Here is a 21,446-nt window from a genome sequence, read left to right on the forward strand (position 1 = left end):
AAGATTTTGCCAAGCAATGGGAGTTCACTCATATCACAAGTGCAAAGCAGTGGCAATATAACAGATGGTCTGAAAGATTGAACCAAGAGAATTAAATATTTAGGAAAATAATGGGCCGACGGTTCCTAGAATTTATAAACTCAAATGCTATGGAACAACTGGTCACCACTCCCACAAGAGGGGAAAACATATTGGACCTGATCATCACCAACATGGAACTCTATGTTCCATACCAGAGGTATACCCCTTATTGGTAAGATCTGACCATAAATTAATCTCACTGGACATCCATATCCCGTCCCCACCCTCAGCCAAGGAAACCACTGTGAAGAACTTCTCAAAAGCAAACTTCACACTTCTCAAAACCAAGGTGGAATCCTACAAAGCCCCCGGGCCAGTGGAAAATACGGCCCAAACCGCAGAATCCCTTACAAACGCATTCTATGGACACCTAGAGGAATGTATGGATTGTGCTATCCCAAATAAAACCAAGACTCACTCCTCCAAAGGCAGGAGACCTGTCTGGTGGACCCCAGCCATAAATAAGCTATACAACAGAAGGAGGAAGCTATTACATGATAGAGCAAAATCCTAAAAAGGGAAGGCATCTCTGATCAGTACTAGCAAGAAACTATGATCCCTCATAAAATCATCTAAGGCCAGCTTCAAAAGAAAAATTGCACAAGATGCTAAAGATAATCACAAGGCCTTCTTTAGTTATGTCAGGAACCTGGGTGGCAACTCCCAGATATGCTCTGAGTTAGTGCAAAATGACAAAAAATACACTGAACCCACAGACATTGCCAACATCCTGGCAGACAGGTTCAGTGCAAACTTCTCCCCCCTTCCCCCCCCAAAAGAGCAAATGTCTATCCCAACAGATTGTAGCCTCCCTGACATCACAGATGCACAGGTGAAAGCTGCCCTCTCCAAAGCAAAAAGCACAGCATCAATGGGACCGGACGGTGTCCCGGGCTGCGTCTTACATGAGCTCCAAGAAGAACTGAACCCTCATATAAAGTCACTGTTCAATCTCAGCCTTACTACAGGATATGTACCCAAGTAATGATGTACAGCAACAGTGGTCCCACTCCACAAAGGTGTTGCCACATTGGACCCCGGAAACTATCGCCCTATAAGCCTGACTAGCCTGGTCTGCAAAGCTATGGAGCTTATCATCATGGAACTCATAAACAAAGACATTGGAAACCTCCAAACACTGGATCCGACCCAATTCGGCTTTGTTAAGGGCAGATCTTGCCTCTTGAACCTGGTCAACTTCTTTGAAACAGTCAGCAAGGCCATAGATGAAGGGAAGGTAGTCCACACAGCCTACCTGGACCTCGCAAAAGCCTTCTACACAATACCTCACTCAGGCATCATAAATAAGCTCACCAGCTTAAATATCAACCCCTATGTCACAGGATAGGTTGCAAACTGGCTCAGGGATAGAACCCACATGGTCAGAATTGCAGGTGCTATGTCAGACTCTAAACCATTTACAAGTGGCATCCCACAAGGCTCAGTCCTGGGAACTCTCTTGTTCGGTATATATTTCTCTGAGGTACAGGCAAACACGGGAGGACTATGGCTGACCAAGTTCGAAGATGACTGCAAACTGGGTGCCATAATCGACTCACCAACTGACACAAGCATTCTCCAAAAGGGTCTCACAGAGACGGATAACTGGTGCCAGAGCCATGGCCTAAAGCTAAATGCCAAAAAGGGCATAGTCATCCCCTTTGGGAAAAACAAAGTGCCCACAAATTACCACATAGGTGGTAATCCATTAAGTACAGAAGAAGTAATTAGGGTTTGGGGACCCAAGTAGATAGCAATCTCTCCTTTGACAATCACATTGCCAAAGTGATTAGAAAGACCTTCTATATAGCCCACCTTATCACGAAAGGGTTCACATCTAGATCAAGAGAGGTCATTGTGCCCCTCTACTCATCACTCATCAGGCCCATAATTGAATACAATGCCCCATTTGGGATGTACCTTACCTGACACCTGCTGCAACTGGAAAGACCCCAAAAGTACCTCACCAAGAGGATCAAGGGACTCAAACAGATGCCCTACGCAGTTAGGCTAAAGAAACTCCAGCTCTACTCAGTTGCTTACCGCCTACTCAGAGGCGATCTGTGCCTGACGTATAAAGCCATGTCCAAACCAGAATTAATGGACATGCTCCACCTCAGGCAATCCAAATCCCTTAGAGCTACATGCTCCAGGGACTTAAACCTCAGCACAGAAATAAATAGGACATGCTGGAGGGACAGATTCATATCCCAGAGGCTCCCCTCACTCTGGAACAAAATCCCAATCCATGTTAGGCAGAGCCCCTCAATGACCCTCTTCAAGAGAAATCTTGACGAGTGGATGGGAGATCGTAGGTTTACCCCTGGGATCTCTTCTGTGTCCCTACTAGACAGAGTCACAGTAAACTAACCTTAAAAGGGCTATCTTCTGTGACCTACTATCCAGAGGCACAGTCAACTAATCTAAAAGAGTGGCAAAAGCCAAACACACTCTGGTTAGGCTTATAAATGCCCTAGGGCATATAGCCTAGTATCAGCCTATGAACCTATAACTGTCATTACTGAAATAAAGAAACACTGCCCAGCAATCCATAAGATTGTAGTAGTCCAGTTACTTAGATTTGAAGGCTTTGGTCAAATTTTAATTTACTTTTATTTGTTAATCAGGTAAGTTGACTAAACACAAGCATCCCTTTTCAGGGACAAACTGGGAGAACTGCAAGGTTAAAAGACGTGCCTAGTGTCACACAGTAGGCAAAGGGATGTGGAAGCAATCAAACCCTGGATTAGTGGGAGGCAACTCATTAACAGCTCATAGCCACAGTCCTCTGCACTAACTGCAAGACAGGCTCCAAACCTACCTATTTAGTTTCCACAAACAGCTATAGAAGTTTGCAAGCTAAGTAGCAAAAGCAAACACTCTTCTACAGCAAAACTGCAAGAAATCTATCACAAAGTGGAAAGAATCAGAATGAACAATGATTCAGTTGGTAAAGTCAGCGTTGGTCGTAAAGTTACAATGCAAGCTACGGTAATGGGTCACTGTGATTCTCCTAGGTCATATTTTGTACAAAGTGCTGATCCAACAAATCTACCACAGAAACAAAAGGCATCTGCAGAAATTAGCAGAGTTCCAGTTATATCCAGACATACCAGCAGCAGACCAGTATGGTGAAAGGGACTTGTGAAAGTCAGCTATGGCACATCAATGCAAAAGTCTAATTCTCTGTCACTCACTGATTCTTTAGAGTGTCTTCAACAGCTATATTAATCACCTTTAACAAAGTGCTGCTAATATGAGCGAAAGTAGCCAAATCAATGACTATGTTCTAAAGTTAAGAATTGCAAATACTTATGTCATTTTTTGTAATCAAGAAACCATTCAGATATAGAGACTACACATAATTAAATAACTGAAATTTGTCATTATTTGCAAATCTCACAGCAATCAAGCAGTTCCATGAACAGTGTTTCATCAAACTTAGTTTTGGAGTACAGAATCTGTTGGATCTCTTTATCATCAATTTGCACTTTAGTCAGCTTCTTTTGGGTTAACTGTAGCTATGTACGTGGATGTTTTCCTTTTGTCGCTGTTGTGAAGTAGTGCAATTCACATATATAAAGGCTTTATTGCCCCTGCTGCCTGTCCATCATCAGCTCCTCCAGACCAATCGACCCATTCATTCCTCATCAACAAGGCAAGGTGAGAGTCAGCTAACAGAGGCCGTCATTCAGGCAGCCATCAGGGGGTAGTTTAATTTTTTTCTTGCTGGTCTAAACCCCTGCAAATGCTCAAACAAGTACTGGGGGGTCATGCAGTGGACTGACCATAGAGGCCATCCCCTGACTTCCACAATGAGCATTTCCAGCAAGCACTCCTGCCCCTGGGAAGAATAGGGAGTGGTTTCCCTGGTGTCCATCATGTAAACTGCATGGTCTCCATGTGTACCTGAGTGTGAACAATCCTTCCTTCACCTGGGTGAGTTAAGCAGGCCATACCCATTCACCTCTCACCCTCCATGCCTGGATCCACCAGAGTTGGAGCCACTAAGTGAGCTCCAGTCACCTGGATCCCTGTAAGGGTTTCATTCCTCTGTGCAATGGAACAGTCATCAGAGCTGGTGTGTATAACACTAGTGAAGTGTCAAGGGAAGTCCCCCATGAAAATAATGCTTCTTTTTTTCACGTCATTGAGATTTTAATTGTCTTCCTGTTTCTGTAGCTGCAAACAAGTGCAGTTCTTTTTTAGTTTTTTTTTTTTTTTTATATATTATTTTTTATTTTGGAGTAGCTAAGATGTAGTTAATATCTCAGGAAGATTTCAGTGATGTTGTGTAGAGGAAAATATTTAAGATATACTTGTTATTAAGGGTGTGAGTGAAGTTTAAAAAAGTTCTACTGAATTTATACATATAGACAGGATTTTACATACTGGAAAACTATCTTAGTGGGCTAAAAGGAGCACAACATTTCAACAGATGTAAATGGATGAGCCATTTTGGTATTATACTTACAGTTTGCAATAATTTAGGGAGATTAGAGATGTCAGAGGTTGTTTTGATGTACAGAGTGAGAGAGAATGGTGCTGCATATGTCTACATGATATATATTTTTCTATAACAGGTACTAACTATTTCTTTAGTAAAGATTAATGGTAGGAGAGGTCCTAGCTTTTCTAATGCATTATCAGTCGTTTTCTTTCCTGTTTTTGTGAATCACTTTATAATTCCTGACATTTCAGTAGGGAGTCGAGGTAGTGTGGAAATGTAATGTGTGCTATTTAGTTTTATTTATATTTTTTGAATTTTGTCACTACTGTCAGATGTATTTTTGTGGTATGTTTTGAATGATTTGTGTCAATATTTTTTTCATTTGTTTGAACTTTGATGATTTGGGTTCAAAGACTTATGCCCAATCTCATGTGACTCAAGTAGTTAGCAATACTATGTGTCAGTAAATGTAAATACATTAATGCATAGGGGTATGCATTTATTCAGCTGTAAAAAAACAGAAAATAGCAAATATGTGATTAGTACAAAGTGCCTTTAAGGTGGCCGTGGTGGTGCTGCGGTTAGTGATGTCGCCTCATAGTAAGAGGTTCTCCCATTTGATTCTTGGCTGGAGCGCCTTCTCTGTGGAGTCTGCATGTCCTCCCCATCATCGAGTGATGTCTAAAGACATGCAGGTAGGTGGGTGCCTGAATGGGTGTGCCTTCTTTGAAGGTTGGGCATCGGGCTGGCAACTCGGCACTGTAAAAATCCACTGCCAATCATTAGCGGACTGAAGTTCTGCTGTGGCTACCCCTAACTGGGAAAAGCCAAAAGATAGAATGCCTTTAAGAGCTTTAGCATAAAAATTAATGAGTCAGGTGACCTGGGGAGTAATGTCAGTGTACAGTAAAACCTTGAACTGCAAGCAGCTTCAGTATATACATCTCTTTAACATGCCTCTCAACTTGCTATGATTTTGGTCAGATTTAGCCTCGGTCCTCCTAGATTTATGATTATCCTCAGAAAGTCTGACCTGTTTATGGGAACATAGTTTATTAAATACATAAACTAAGCCTACACAAAAAATCACTACTACTAACTATATGCAATCTGTTTTGCCTTCTATTGTGAAAAATAAGAAAGTGCTCCTTTTGACCATCTGTTATGATTTGTAATGTTTTGTGGATAACAGGAATGCTCTTTAGTTGTGTCTATCTTGACAACTATGTATTCATTATAAGAATATGAAGCTATCAGCACTAAAAATTAAAAGCACTACACCCTCACTCCCCACTGGCCCTTGTTTTCAATTATTAAGGAATTCCCAATATTATTCTAGCTTGTCCAAAGGTCAGTTGTCAATCTCCTCTCCGGTCCAGCCGGTGAATCTGGGAATCTTGAGGCAATGTTACAACTGCCTCATGTACACAGACAACCCTCTCCTCCTCCCAACAAATTCCAGCACATGTGAGAGATGCAACCATATAGCCAAACTGGAGGCTAAGCTCTCTCAACTCAGTACTGGCATAACCAGTCAGGAGGAGAAGGAAACCACACTCACTACAATTCCAGTCTCACATAGACCTACCACGACAGCAAACCAAACACATATTCACACAAAAACATACTTGGAGGCTCTAAATAAAGATCTGCCTAAGCAGCAGAGACCTCCAAAGCAGACACCCAAGCAACCGCTACCCCAAAACAAAACATGTGCAACACATATCTCACAAAGCCAGTGTGCCGAACAGTCACAGCCCTTAAGACTAAACAACACACCTGATACACTTGTAATAGGTGACTCTATCATCAGGCACACTGGCGTCCCGCTCACCAGGCTGAACAAGGAGAGGGTCACGGTGAGCAGCCTGTCAGGCGCTAGGATCCGCCACATAACACAAGCACTCAGGTCACTCCAAGGCAAGTACAAATATGACTCAGTCATTGTCCATGCTGGTGTGAATGACCTGAGACGCACCTCCCTGGACTACATGAAAAGAGACATAAAGGAGCTCTCTGAGCATGTAGCCCAGGCCGGTATGACCCTGACCTTGAGTAGCATCTTACCCTCACCAAGAATGATGCCACAATATGAAGACAAGATGATCAATTTCAACAATTGGCTTAAGTACTGGTGTCATTCAAAGGGGATCCAATGCCTGTCAGCTTGGGATGATATGCTCGACAAGCCATGATGCTTCACTAGGGATGGCTTGCACCTGTCACACCTGGGCTTTTGGATATTGGCAAAGGCTCTTGCTACCCCCATAGTGCCTTTTTTAGGCAAGGCTCAAAAGACATACCCACCTCCATAGGTATCACAAGGGATAAGAAACTAAGAGTAATGCTACTCAACGCCAGAAGTCTAAACCTCAAGATGCACGCACTCAAAACTCTCCTTAGCATAGAGAACATTGATATCTGTGCAGTAACAGAAACCTGGTTCAGGGCTCCCAAGAGCACCCCAGCACTACCAGATTATACCTCATACCATGCTTTTCAGCCCCAAAACTTGGACCGAACCACAAAAGGAGTATCGATATTCATCAAAGATACCCACACCTCCAGGTTGGTGGCAAAGCACGAAGCATCAGTGACTATCCATGTGCAACTAACAGTGGGTAAAACTCCCTTCCAGTTTATAGCCTGCTACAGACCACCCTCCCAAACCCAGGAACCCCACTTGGCCTTCCTGAGAACACTGGAAAATATGAAGGTCTCTCCAAACACCATTATATTGGGCGACTTCAACTACCCAAACATAGACTGGGAGCATTACTCTAGCTCCAACACCCTAGCCCAAAGGTTCCTAGAATTTATAAACTCAAATGCTATGGAACAACTTGTTACCACTCCCACAAGAGGAAAACATACTGGACATGATCATCACCAACATGGGGACTCTATGCTCCAGACCAGAAGTGTATCCCTCACTGGTAAGATCAGACCATAAACTAATCTCACTGGATATTCACATCCTGACCCCACCCCTGCCCAGAAAACCACAGTGAAAAACTTCTCTAAAGCAAATTTCACACTCCTCAAAACCGAGGTGGAATCCTTCAAAGCCCCGGGCCTGTAGAAAATCGGCCCAGACCGCAGAATCCTTTATAAATGCATTCTATGAACACCTTCAGGAATGCATGGATGATGCGATCCCAAATAAAACCAAGACCCAATCCTCCAAAGGCAGACGTCCTGTCTGGTGGACCCCAGCCATAAACAAACTATACAATAGAAGGAGGAAGCTACTAAATGATAGAGCAAAATCCCAAAAAGGCATCACTCATCAGTATTAGCAAATAACTACGGGCACTCATAAAATTGTCTAAGGCCAGCTTCAAGAGAAAAATTGCACAGGACACTAAGGATAATCATAAGGCTTTCTTTAGTTATGTTAGGAACCTGGGTGGTAATTCCCAGATATGCTCAGAATTAGTCCAAAATGACAAAAAATACACTGAACCCACAGACATTGCCAACATCCTAGCTGACAGGTTCAGCGCAAACTTCTCCCCTCCCCACCAAAGGGCAAATATCTATCCCAGCAGAGTGCTGCCCCTGACATCTCAGATGCTCAGGTAAGAGCCGCCCTCTCCAAAGCAAAAACACAGCATCAATGGGACCAGACGGTGTCCCGGGCTGCGTCCTACATGAACTCCAAGAAGAGCTAAACCCAAACATAAAACTACTGTTCAATCTCAACCTTACTACAGGATATGTGCCCAAAGAGTGGCATACAGCAACAGTGGTCCCTCTCCATAAAGGTGGTGCCTCAACGGATCCTGGAAACTATCGCCCCATAAGCCTGAACTAGCTTGGTCTGCAAAGCTATGGAAAGGATCATCATGGACCTCATAAATAAAGACATTGGGGACCTACAGACACTGGATCCTACCCAGTTCGGCTTTGTTAAGGGCAGATCCTGCCTCTTAAACCTGGTTGATTTCTTTGAAACAGTCACCAAGGCCATTGGCGAGGGGAAGGTGGTCCACACAGCCTACCTGGACCTCGCAAAAGCCTTCGATACAATACCCCACTCGGGCATTATAGATAAGCTCACCAGCTTAAATATAAACCCCTATGTCACTAGATGGATTGAAAACTGGCTCAAGGACAGAACCCACATGGTTAGAATTGCTGGAGCCATGTCAGACTCCAAACCAGTTACAAGTGGTGTCCCACAAGGCTCAGTCCTGGGACCTCTCTTGTTCGGTATATATTTCTCGGAGGTACAGGCCAACACGGAAGGACTGTGGCTGACCAAGTTCGCAGATGACTGCAAACTGGGTGCCATAATCGACTCTCCAGCCGACACAAGCATCCTCCAAAAGGGCCTCATAGAAACAGACAACTGGTGCCAGAGCCATGGCCTCAAGCTAAATGCCAAAAGTGTATAGTCATCCCCTTTGGCAAAAACAAAGTGCCCACAAATTACCACATAGGTGGTAATCCATTAAGTACAGAAGAAGTAATTAGGGACCTGGGGACCCAAGTTGATAGCAATCTCTCATTTGACAACCACGTGGCCAAAGTGGTTAGAAAAACATTTTATATAGCCCACCTAATCATGAAGGGATTCACATCTAGATCAGGGAGGTCATTGTGCCTCTTTACTCATCCCTCATCAGGCCCATAATTGAGTACAATGCCCTTTTGGGATGTACCTTACCAGACACCTGCAGCAACTGGAAAGACCCCAAAAGTACCTCACCAAGAGGATCAAAGGGCTCAAACAGATGCCATATGCTGCCCGGTTAAAGAAACTCCAGCTCTACTCAGTGGCATACCGCCTGTTCAGAGGCGATCTGTGCCTGATGTATAAAGCCATGTCCAACCCGGAATTAATGGACATGCTGCACCTCAGAAAATCCAAATCCCATCGAGCTACAGCGCTCGAGAGACTTGAACCTCAGCACTGAAATAAATAGGACATGCTGGAGGGACAGATTCATAACCCAGAGGCTCCCTTCACTCTGGAATAAAATCCCAGTCCAGGTTAGGCAGAGTCCCTCATTGACTCTCTTCAAGAGGAATCTTGATGAGTGGATGGGAGATCGTAGGTTTACCCCGGGTATCACTTCTGTGTCACTGTTAGACAGAGGCACAGTATACTAACCTCGAAAAAGGGCATAGCAAAATAAATTTAAAATGGGTGGTGAAAGCCAAACACATTCTGGCTAGGCTTATAAATGCCCTAGGGCAGATAGCCTAGTATGAACCTATGAACCTATGAACCTATGACACTCCCTTCCTTGGGTCTCAGCCAACATTATCAGATGACATGTGAATTTCCAAGCATTAAATACCCTGGAGTTCAGATTGTCCCTTCTTTAAGGGAATCAGTGTAGTACATATTTGATTGTGTACAGAGGTATGTAGATGTTTTTTGTTCTCACTCTTCAAACCTGAACAATTTCCTCTTCAGATATACAGTAATGCATTTAGTCCAGATATTTATCTTCCCTAACTCCATGCATAGCTCAAATGCTGCATTCCCACCTGCCTCCATCCCCACTATGACCTCTCCATAGTAAACTGCATTAGTTTATTTGGAAAAGTAGAGATCCTGGACAGCTACAGTAGGGACTCAGAGCTACTTGATGGAAAGCTGGGCTTGGGGTCCCTTACCTGATGATTTATCACTTTGCTGCCCACTTTTGCATGTTTCACTGTCTGATTAAACATATATATATATATATATATATATATATATATATATATATATATATATATATATATATATATATATATATACACATATATATCTATACAGCTAGCTAGAAGAAAGTCAAAATGGAAATGTTTCCAGGTATACAGTAACCATTTAAGGCTCTCCTGGCCTGACCCACATAGAGGGGGGACTAACTTGTCCAATTTCTCAAGAAACAGTTGATAAACTTGGAATAAATTTATTTTTTTATTTTTATTTTTACTTATTTGTTTTTATTTAACATTTGTGGACCAGGAAAGTTCGACTAGGACAGAGCCTATTTTCAGAGGAGGCCTGGGGAGAAACGTTCCACAAGCATGTCTTTAGATATTGAAGAACTTTGGCTTGTTGGGGTGACTGGACTCCACCTCCCTCATAATTTACATGAATGGGTTTCATTATTTGAGTATGTCTTTTATATATGTGGAACAAGGATGGGTAAATTGGGATCACCTGTTGAAAATAGACTTACATCCATAGTTTTATCTGACACACTAGAAAGGTTCTGGTCCTTCCCTTTCTCTCTGAACCTTCCCTTATGGTATGGACCTTCCTTTGCCAGCACTACTTTCATTATATGCAGACCATACAGTTTTGGATCTTCCTTTGTCTGACCCAATTACATCACTATAACAAGATTCCTTTAATAGAATTTCTGATAATTTCTCAGATCTCCTATTCTCCAACAAGGATTTGAAACTGCTGCATATAGAACACTGCAGAAGTCCCACCACTCATCTTTTGGTTCTGCTAGATTTAACTGTGAACTTGTCCTGGGAATCTCTGTAACTGGCAAAGCTAGGAAGAAGTATATCCAAGCATAACTCAAATGTACCATAGCCAAAAGCTTTAAGCTTTCTGGACAGTAATGCTTTCATAGGTTCATAGGTTCATAGGTTGATACTAGGCTATCTGCCCTAGGGCATTTACAAGCCTAGCCAGAGTGTGTCTGGCTTTCACCACCCTTCTTAGATTAGTTTACTGTGCCTCTGTATAGTAGGTTACTGAAGATAGCCCATTTAAGGTTAGTTTACGGTGCCTCTGTCTAGCAGAGGTACAGAAGAGATCCCAGGGGTAAATTTACGATCTCCCATCCAAACGTCAAGATTCTTCTTGAAGAGGGTCATTGAGGGGCTCTGTCTGACATGGATTGGGATTTTTTTCCAGAGTGAGGGGAGCCTCTGGGATATGAATCAGTCCCTCCAGCATGTTCTATTTATTTCTGTGCTGAGGTTTAAGTCACTGGAGCTTGTAGTTCTGATGGATTTGGATTTATTGAGGTGGAGCATGTCCATTAATTCTGGATTGGACATGGCTTTATACATCAGGCACAGATCGCCTCTGAGTAGGCGGTAAGCAACTGAGTAGAGCTGGAGTTTCTTTAGCCTAACTGCATAGGGCATCTGTTTGAGTCCCTTGATCCTCTTGGTGAGGTACTTTTGGGGTCTTTCTAGTTGTAGCAGGTGTCGGGTAAGGTACATCCCAAATGGGGCATTGTATTCAATTATGGGCCTGATGAATGATGAGTAGAGGGGCACAATGACCTCTCTTGATCTAGATGTGAACCCCTTTGTGATAAGGTGGGCTATATAGAATGTCTTTCTAACCACTTTGGCAATGTGATTGTTGAAGGAGAAATTGCAATATACTTGGGTCCCCAAATCCCTAATTACTTCTTCCATACTTAATGGATTACCACCTATGTGGTAATTTGTGGGCACTTTGTTTTTCCCAAAGGGGATGACTATGCACTTTTTGGCATTTAGCTTTAGGCCATGGCTCTGGCACCAGTTATCTGTCTCTGTGAGACCTTTTTGGAGGATGCTTGTGTCAGCCGGCGAGTCAATTATGGCCCCCAGTTTGCAGTCATCTGCAAACTTTGTCAGCCATAGTCCTCCTGTGTTAGCCTGTACCTCAGAGAAATATATACCGAACAAGAGAGGTCCCAGGACTGAGCCTTGTGGGATGCCACTTGTAACTGGTTTAGAGTCTGACATGGCACCTTCAATTCTGACCATGTGGGTTCTATCCCTAAGCCAGTTTGCAACCCATCTTGTGACATAGGGGTTGATATTTAAGCTGGTGAGCTTATTTATGATGCCCTAGTGGGTTAATGTGTCGAAGGCTTTTGCAAGGTCCAGCTAGGCTGTGTGGACTACCTTCCCTTCGTCTATGGCCTTGGTGACTGTTTCAAAGAAATTGGCCAGGTTCAAGAGGCAAGATCTGCCCTTAACGAAGCCAAATTGGGTAGGATCCAGTGTTTGGAGGTTCACAATGTCTTTGTTTATGAGTTCCATGATGATACGCTCCATAACTTTGCAGACCAGGCTAGTTAGGCTTATAGGGCGATAGTTTCCGGAGTCCGTTGTGGCACCACCTTTATGGAGTGGGACCACTGTTACTGTACGCCATTCTTTGGGTACATATTCTGTTGTAAGGCTGAGACTGAACAGTGATTTTAAGTGAAGTTTCAGTTCTTCTTGGAGCTCAAGTAAGACGTAGCCCGGGACACCGTCTGGTCCCATTGATGCTGTATTTTTTGCTTTGGAGAGGGCAGCTCTCACCTGTGCATCTGTGATGTCAGGGAGGCTACACTCTGTTGGGATAGTGATTTGCTCATTTGGGGGGAGGGGGGGAGAAGTTTGCACTGAACCTGTCTGCCAGGATGTTGGCAATGTCTGTGGGTTCAGTGTATTTTTTGTCATTTTGCACTAACTCAGAGCATATCTGGGAGTTTCCACCCAGATTTCTGACATAACTATAGAAAGCCTTGTGATTATCTTTAGCGTCTTGTGCAATTTTTCTTTCAAAGCTAGCCTTAGATGATTTTATGAGGGATCGTAGTTTCTTGCTAGTACTGATCAGAGTTGCCTTCCCTTTCAGGGATTTTGCTCTATCATGTAGTAGCTTCCTCCTTCTGTTGTACAGCTTATTTATGGCTGGGGTCCACCAGACAGGTCTCCTGCCTTTGGAGGAGTGTGTCTTGGTTTTATTTGGGATAGCACAATCCATGCATTCCTGTAGGTATCCATAGAATGCGTTTGTAAAGGATTCTGCGGTTTGGGCTGTATTTTCCACTGGCCCTGGGGCTTTGAAGGATTCCACCTCGGTTTTGAGAAGTGGGAAGTTTGCTTTTGAGAAGTTTTTGACTGTGGTTTCCTTTGCTAGGGGTGGGGATGGGATATGGATGTCCATAGTGATTAATTTATGGTCAGATCTTACCAATGAGGGGTATACCTCTGGTATGGAACATAGAGTCCCCATGTTGGTGATGATCAGGTCCAATATGTTTTCCCCTCTTGTGGGAGTGGTGACCAGTTGTTCCATAGCATTTGAGTTTATAAATTCTAGGAACCGTTGGGCTAGGGTGTTGGGGCTTGAGTAGTGCTCCCAGTCTATGTTTGGGTAGTTAAAGTCACCCAATATAATGGTGTTTGGAGAGACCTTCATATTCTCCAGTGTCTTCAGGAAAGCTGAGTGGGGTTCCTGATTTTGGGAGGGTGGTCTGTAGCAGGCTACAAACTGGAAGGCAGTTTTGCCCACTGTTAGTTGCACATGGATGGTCTCAGATGCTTCGTGCAGTGCCACTAGGTTGGAGGTATGGTTATCTTTGATGAATATGGATACTCCCCCTCCTCTTATGGTTCAGTCCAAGTTTTGGGGCCGAAAAGCATGGTATGAGGTATAGCCTGGTAGTGCTGGGGTGCTCTCGGGAGCCTTCATTAATTTGTATACACTTAGCAAGCTACCTGTGCTTTTTCTTGAGATGAACATTACACACTTAGAGATCATCTGCAGGAAACAAAAGCAAGAATGTGGCAGGGCTGGGTGGTAACATGGCAGCGTTAGGTAATAATGTGTTAGAGATGGGTAGTAATATGGCAGGTAATGGGTAGAAATCTGTCAGGGATGAGTAGAAATGTGACAGGACTGGATAATAATGTGGCAGGGTTGAGTAGTCATCCCTAACAGGTTATTTTATATGGGCTACATGACATTAAATTCTGCAAACATTCTCATAATCTCCTGGCATGTCTGGTTGCTAGGAAAACATTTACAAAAAGTGAAAGCAAGCTAGCCCACTCCCCTCACAGAAGAGATTCGGAGATACTAAAGTAAACATACTTTCTGGATAGCAGAACTCAATGTTTTCCAAATGAATACACCTGTATGGAATGAGGACCATAATTTGTATACTTCATTTTAAATGATGTAGCTAAAACTTTCCACCTATCCCCTCTTGTTAACTCTGCCAAGCTGATGTTACTCATTTTTATTATTATAGTTTTTATCAGCTCTAGTACCATTCAATACTTTTGGATTAAACATTGGCATTGCTTTACCTGAATGGCCTTCGTGGTTGCATTTTTGATTAATTGTTTATATCTACTCTTTGTTATTGGTGACTTTAGTACCCATGTTCCCTTGTAACTTTGAATTCTTTAATAAAAACAGTAAAAGTTTAATATGTACAGCCTTAAAGAAGGGGCAAGAATATGATTAAAATATTAAAACGTTTAAATAGCTTAAGGGAATCTGCAAGGTGCAAGCAGATAGACCTTTTCAATGGAGATGAATGAACATAATGTAACACAGTCAGACTATGGCAAGTTGAATGTTCATGGTTGATATAAGGAGGAGGTTGTGATGGACTAGACCAATCTTTCTAAATCGGTGGTAGCACTACAAATAATGATTTAATTAAAGAATTCACAAGACGCCCATAAAATTTTGTGCTGACTATCTGAAAAATAGAACATAAGTTGTTGGTTAAGCATAAACTGTAGTCTACCCAAAAGGTACAGAAATGGGTAGATTATGTGAGCCAAGCTGTTCTTAACTGCTGTCACAGCCTATATTCTACATGTGTTGGTACTATCCAGAGGAGGTATCAGAAGTGTACATATAACATTTCCTGTAACAGTAATTACACTTGAATATTTATAGCATATGTACTTCTGCAAATCAAATAGCCTGTTATAAAGAATAAAGAAATGTAATTGTGTAGAACCCTCCAAGATAAGTCCTACAACAATTGCAGTGAGTCTATAAAAATCATGTTTCATTGCTTTTGTAAGTGTATTTACATGTGATAAGAGCTTACTCATAAAACAGGATTATGTTTTAATGACTCTGAGTGTTACATTGTAGTGTGAACCAGCAGGCACTTTCACGAATACAACAGCAGAGCTATAGTGCTACAGATAAGGTAACGTTTCCTGTTTTATTCTGAGAAACTGTAGATTAGCAGCATATGTAGCACAGTTGTGACGAACAGATAACTATGCTGAATAAATCAAGCTGTAGTACTGTTCTATTAAACTGCCCTCACCAAAACAGTATATGAGTACAGATATATCCCTATAAAAGTGCAGTTTACTGACCACAATACACTGCTACCCACCTAATTGCAAAAATAGATGATATAACATGCTCAGAACAAATAAAGCATTTTTGTGGGATGTAGACCCTCCCACATACCCCATGCATGAGGTACCCTACCACTCTCTCAGGTTGTTGCATGTTGCATAAGATTAAATCCTGGCATCAGCAATCTAGGTCAAAAACTACTATTTCACAAGAGACAACATTTTTCAGTGACAGAGGCGATAATCAGTCAATTATGGGTCATGACTCAGGAAGTAATTATACTACTGATAAATACAGTATGACAGGAGGTGCGCAGACCTAGTACACAAATGACATATCTGGTAATGATCGCATAAAGGCAACATTCCCAGCATATGTTGTATGTAGTCCAATAAAACTTCATTATAAAGTATGGGAGTGTAGAGATGCTGTAACGTAATGTCTCATCAGGCACTATGGGGAGTACAGCACTGTAAGTACTAGCAGCCTGCCAGGACTAATTTGTCCTGTAAATTTCACTAAAGTAGATCCTCAAAGTAAGTTTAATACAACTGGAAAAACAACTACAGCTCAGTAAAAGAGACCATACCGATTCATTCTGTGACATTCATTGTCAGCTAGCAATAAAAGTTTTATTTTAAAAGACTTAAAGTGCATAATTCAGTGCTTATGCCAAGTTACCATTTCTAGACATGTAACTTGCAGTGTTATTCATATATTTCAGTGTAAAGTTTAGAAAAAACTGTGCCAAAGAAGCACAAAATTTTCTAGTTGCTGAAAAGCTCCAAACATACCTTTGAATAAAGGCATGGATGAAAGGTGTAGCCAGGTGTTCAGCATGTACATCATGTAATTTAATTTAATTGAATTGAATTAATTTATTTGTTAACCAGGTATGTCAACTGATCAGCATAGATCTTGGACTATTTTCTGCCATAACCCAAACCATATAGGTAATGTACTCCATGCAATGCAGTTTTAAAACAATTTATTAATTTTGCTCAATGAGGTATATTATAATTCAAATAAAAACTGTAATGTAATGTTATTACGTTATAAATGTTGATACTTCTTTTATTTCTCGCAATGTTTGACTGTAAAAATATTTTTGCTTATTCCTGGCATTTCAGCATTTTTTTTTCAGCACCAAAAAAGATATGGTATACAGAAACATGTACCGTCTGTGGTGAGAACAGAGGTGGGAGCTGCTTTTTAGAAATTGTGTACTAGAATATAACCCTGGTATGACTGTCTAGTTTATCCAACTACAATTGTGAGCATTCAGCAAATTATGGTATTTCTGAAATACCTGCATTTTAATGTTTTGACCTTCCCCATCTAACATACATGAACAGACACACACACACACACACACACACACACACACACACACACACACACACACACACACTAGAAAATATTTAAAGATGGCTTTTTTGTTATGTCATATATATGGAATCTGAATCCAAAAATGACAAAGTTATGGTTGGACATCCATAACATTAGTTCAGTGACGTGATACTGTAAAGGTATACATTATGGTGCAGGAGGTTTAGAAGGTACATATAGGTTTACCTACTATATAAGCCAGAAGGAAAAGTCCTTAAATGCACTGCTGTGTCAGACCAGTCTGAAGCAATTCCAGTGATGTAAATATCAGCAACAGCTGTTGCTGTTTTCTCTGAGAAATTAAAATTTTATATATACGCATAAGGAACACAAGGATGACATGAGCATTAAAATCTGAGGGACACCTAACTGCACTTTCTGTGAATACTTGAAATGTGACTCATTTGAGTGCTCATATCTTAAAAATATGGTGAAATCTTCAGCAGGTGGCAACTCTAGTACTGAAAAAGTTGTATATAGGGACATTCTGATATCAGATGTAAATGCCAGAGGAACACATTATCCAAACACATATTAGAACACCCCACACATTCTGGTTTTAAATCTAGCATTCTGGATTGTATGGAGATGGATGAGCTTGAAGGGGACATCAGTGGTGTTTTGAAAAAAAAATTATGCTTGCAGTTGAAATGAAATGCATTCAGAAAACCTGGACTTAATAACTACTATTGAATTTAAGCAAGCTGCCACACAGTCTGTAAAGGTTTTTGGGAAATTTTTTTAGGAAATATTTTTGTTACTAAAAATATACTAAATAATAATAAAAATGATGTGTAGAATGTGTATAAATGTATATGTTTAGTTACTTTAACCTCAATTCTGCTTAGATTAGATTTATTGGATCACACCAGAGATTTAAATGGTAAATTCAAAACATACTAGTTTTTCATGCCGCTATTACCATGTAGTATTGATATAATTTCCCCATTTACCATAGTCCATGCACATTCATGCACACACCTGCACGCTTTTGTTCTTTACTAGTTTACTTCATCCACTGTTTTCTGTATTTTTTGTATGTTTTTTCTACTAGTTCTCATTGTATAAACATGTTTTGGGGCTGTAAACATGAAAACTGTCATGACAGTTTTTTTTTCTGAGCTGTTAATTACTTAGTTTTTATGCACAGTCATACACGTGGATGAATATTTACTAGATTATATTAATAGACAGATGTATTTTTATATTTATAGTGTTTTAGTTAGATTATGTTTATGGTTAGATAGCTATGTGTTTTTTTCTTGATTTTAGTTCTTGTCACAGACCTGATGAAGGCTTTATTGCATTAGGTAGCCGAAAGCGATTTTAGTTAAAAGTCTTTTTATGTGTATTTTATGCTTTTCTTAAAACCTGATTTTGGAATGTGGGTTGCAAATAGATAGGTAGTGTTTTCCTTAACTAGGATTTAGTTTGACCTAGTCAGTAGTAGTGTGTTGGGTGGGTACTTGTTCTAAAATGTACTTTTAGTGTACTGTTTATACTGTTTGGCTTGAATAAGCTGGTTTAAAATTAAACAATATGTACATTTTCCATGCCTTCTTTTAAGTATATAAAAGCTGATATGTTTAACACTGTTAAAATATTTCTGATATTTTGTTACTGAGGATTGCTTGTCTGTGATGAATAAAGGCTTGTTGCTTTAGAACACTACCTGGACTTCATGACTTTTGGAAATTATTGTGATTGAGCTCATCAACAAAGTTTTAAGACCACAAGTTTCTTTAAATTCTTTTCCTGAACACTTGTAGTGGTGAGGTTGGAACTAGGCAGATTCCTGCGCTTATTCATTTTTTACTGTTTATAAAAAAATACAAATAAGCCAGTGCTTTGCTTTCCATTAAAGTACTCCTACTTTCTTAAACATTTATCAAAATAAAAAAATGATGAAGCACATTGCCTTTTTAACTTCTCAGTTCTCCAGTCTATGAATGAGGAGATGATTTTTAAGCTCAGAGGTAATATTTTCTCCTAAATGCGTTTGTTAGTAATTGGTACACAAATACTGATGATAACGGACAATTTACATTGTTAAATTTACCAAAGCAGGCATAAGTGACTTTAATGTGTTGGTACCTGGCATTGTATCACTAATTGTTTTCATATGAACTTCACTGAATACTATATCATAGTAATGTAATATAGTTAATAATATTTTTACAGAAGAAATCTACAGCTTAGCTTATGTCTTATCTACTTGTGTTTGTTTCTTTTAAAAATGAAAAGATATGTTAATAAAAATTACTTAAAATGCAACTTTTTGAAAAGGCAGACAAAATGTCAGACAAAATTGCAACACAACCATGTCTATTCAAAAAAGATTAACAGTGGAATAGGGACTGGTTGCTAAAGGACCCCTGAAAGGATTAAACAATCACTCACAATTGCAGCATATGTCTAAAAAAAGCAAAAAATAACATACTAAACAATCAGTAACAACATTGCCTTTCCCTCTGTTCCTGTTTCTTTTTGTAATCCAGTGTACAAACTGTATTACAATTTTTGTAGAAATATGATTTAAAGTTATACTGCTTGCTTTGGTAATTTAGTTGTGGTCTCTTGGGTGTGTGTATTAATATTGCCCTTTAATGTTGGATATTACAGCAACAAGTCCAGCTTTACCCTGTAGCCAATGTAGTTTGTTGCTGTTACACAATGTACGTAGGAGAAAACTCGCTACATTTTAGCAATGTCCTTTTTGTCAGGAATTCTTTAGGTTGCTTTGAACAGGCTTCTGAAACAGAAGCCATAAGGATGATCACTGAACACATATTCAATGGGAGCTGCCATTTTGTAAATACTCTATTTACACACCCATTTTTCTGTGTTTTACCTTTGATCCATTTTGAAGAGATTACTGCTGATGGTTGTTGGGAGTTCTTCTGATTTCAAGTTAGTGAAATGGAATGATTATTTCTAACTTCATCAAGCAGCTCTGGTTTAATGTTTTCAATTGATATGATGTGCTGTTAGGAATGCAAAAACTACATGACAGAAAGTCATTGTAGACCAATGAGATTTCATACTTAAGTTTTATTATCATTCCTTGTTGTATATGTAAGCATTAATGTACACGAGTGATCTTAGTAATGTTGCATTTACACTTGGCAGTGCTGTTTACTATTGCAAGACTGCACAACATACCTCACTGCAACATGCATGTGTTGGAGTATGTCTATATGTCTTTGTCTATGTTGTCTAACAAATGTTATTTTTGGAGAATTTGGCACAGCACATGCTGAAGAATATCTACTAATTTCAATGCACATCACAGACTTCATACATTTCAGAAGAATGCTGGTTGTGTTACATCTCAAATTAAGTTAGTGAACATTTATGTTGATAAGGGTGGCTTCATTACAGCATCTCCCAACAGTGCAAGGCAGTGCAGTTTTTAGGGACTTACTTTAAACTGGTTAAAAAAGTGCTGGTTGGAAAATGTGTCACTCTGTCTAGGGCTGCATCTATGCTTTTCGGAATTTTACACAAGCTTGTACAACAGGGTTTATACCACCTTCCACTAGCCCAGGTCAGAAGATTTGGAGACAAAGCCAGAGAGGCAAGATTATGTTGGTTTGGACATGTGCTGAGGAGGGATGCAGAGTATATTGGGATAAAGATGCTAAGGATGAAGCTGCCAGGTAACAGGAAAAGAGGAAGTCCTAAGATAAGGTTTATAGATGTGGTGAGAGAGGACATGCAGGTGGATGGTGTGACAGAGCAAGATGCAGAGGACAGGAAGAAATAGAAACAGATGATCCGCTGTGGCGACCCCTAACGGGAGCAGCCAAAAGAAGAAGAAGAAGATTGCTGAGGTCTTAATTGAACAATCACAGGTACAGTCACTGACTAAGGATCCCAAAAAATAAAGAAGCTTAAAAACTGAACATTGTAAACTACTTGGAGAATGCCCAGTTGCACCCTTGCCTAAATGCGGTGGTGTCATAAAAGACTGCTGGGAATTTAAGTGATTCTAGATCCTTCAGTTTTGTCACTATCAGGCATGTCCTCATGCTAGGAAGAGTCGGATTTTACATGCAAATGAAGCACAGTTTAGCCAAATGAGTATCTTAACTTTGCATGCATTAATATGTACACTCTATTATATAATAATATGGCATTATGTGGTTATGGAAAATTTAGGAGTTATCCATGACTGGTGTGGCTTAACCAGGATACAAAGCCTGAGTGGATAAATGTTACTGCTGATGAGGAAATCTTGCAATAGCAAATGAGACTTGGCTGCCACATTGCTTTGTTATTAAATAAGGGACTTATTTAGATACTTGATATTTTTAAATAAAGTAATTTTAAAGAGAAGCATATTTTTCTTGGTGGGAGTTGTCTTTAGTTAACAGAAGAGGTCATTCTTGGTGGGGTGATGAAGGCATGCCCCCGTTGATGGTGGTGGTTAAATGTTAGAAC

This window comes from Protopterus annectens, chromosome 3.part0 (genome assembly GCF_019279795.1).
Source record: "Protopterus annectens isolate FY-2018-M chromosome 3.part0, PAN1.0, whole genome shotgun sequence".
In the NCBI taxonomy this organism is placed as follows: domain Eukaryota; kingdom Metazoa; phylum Chordata; order Ceratodontiformes; family Protopteridae; genus Protopterus; species Protopterus annectens.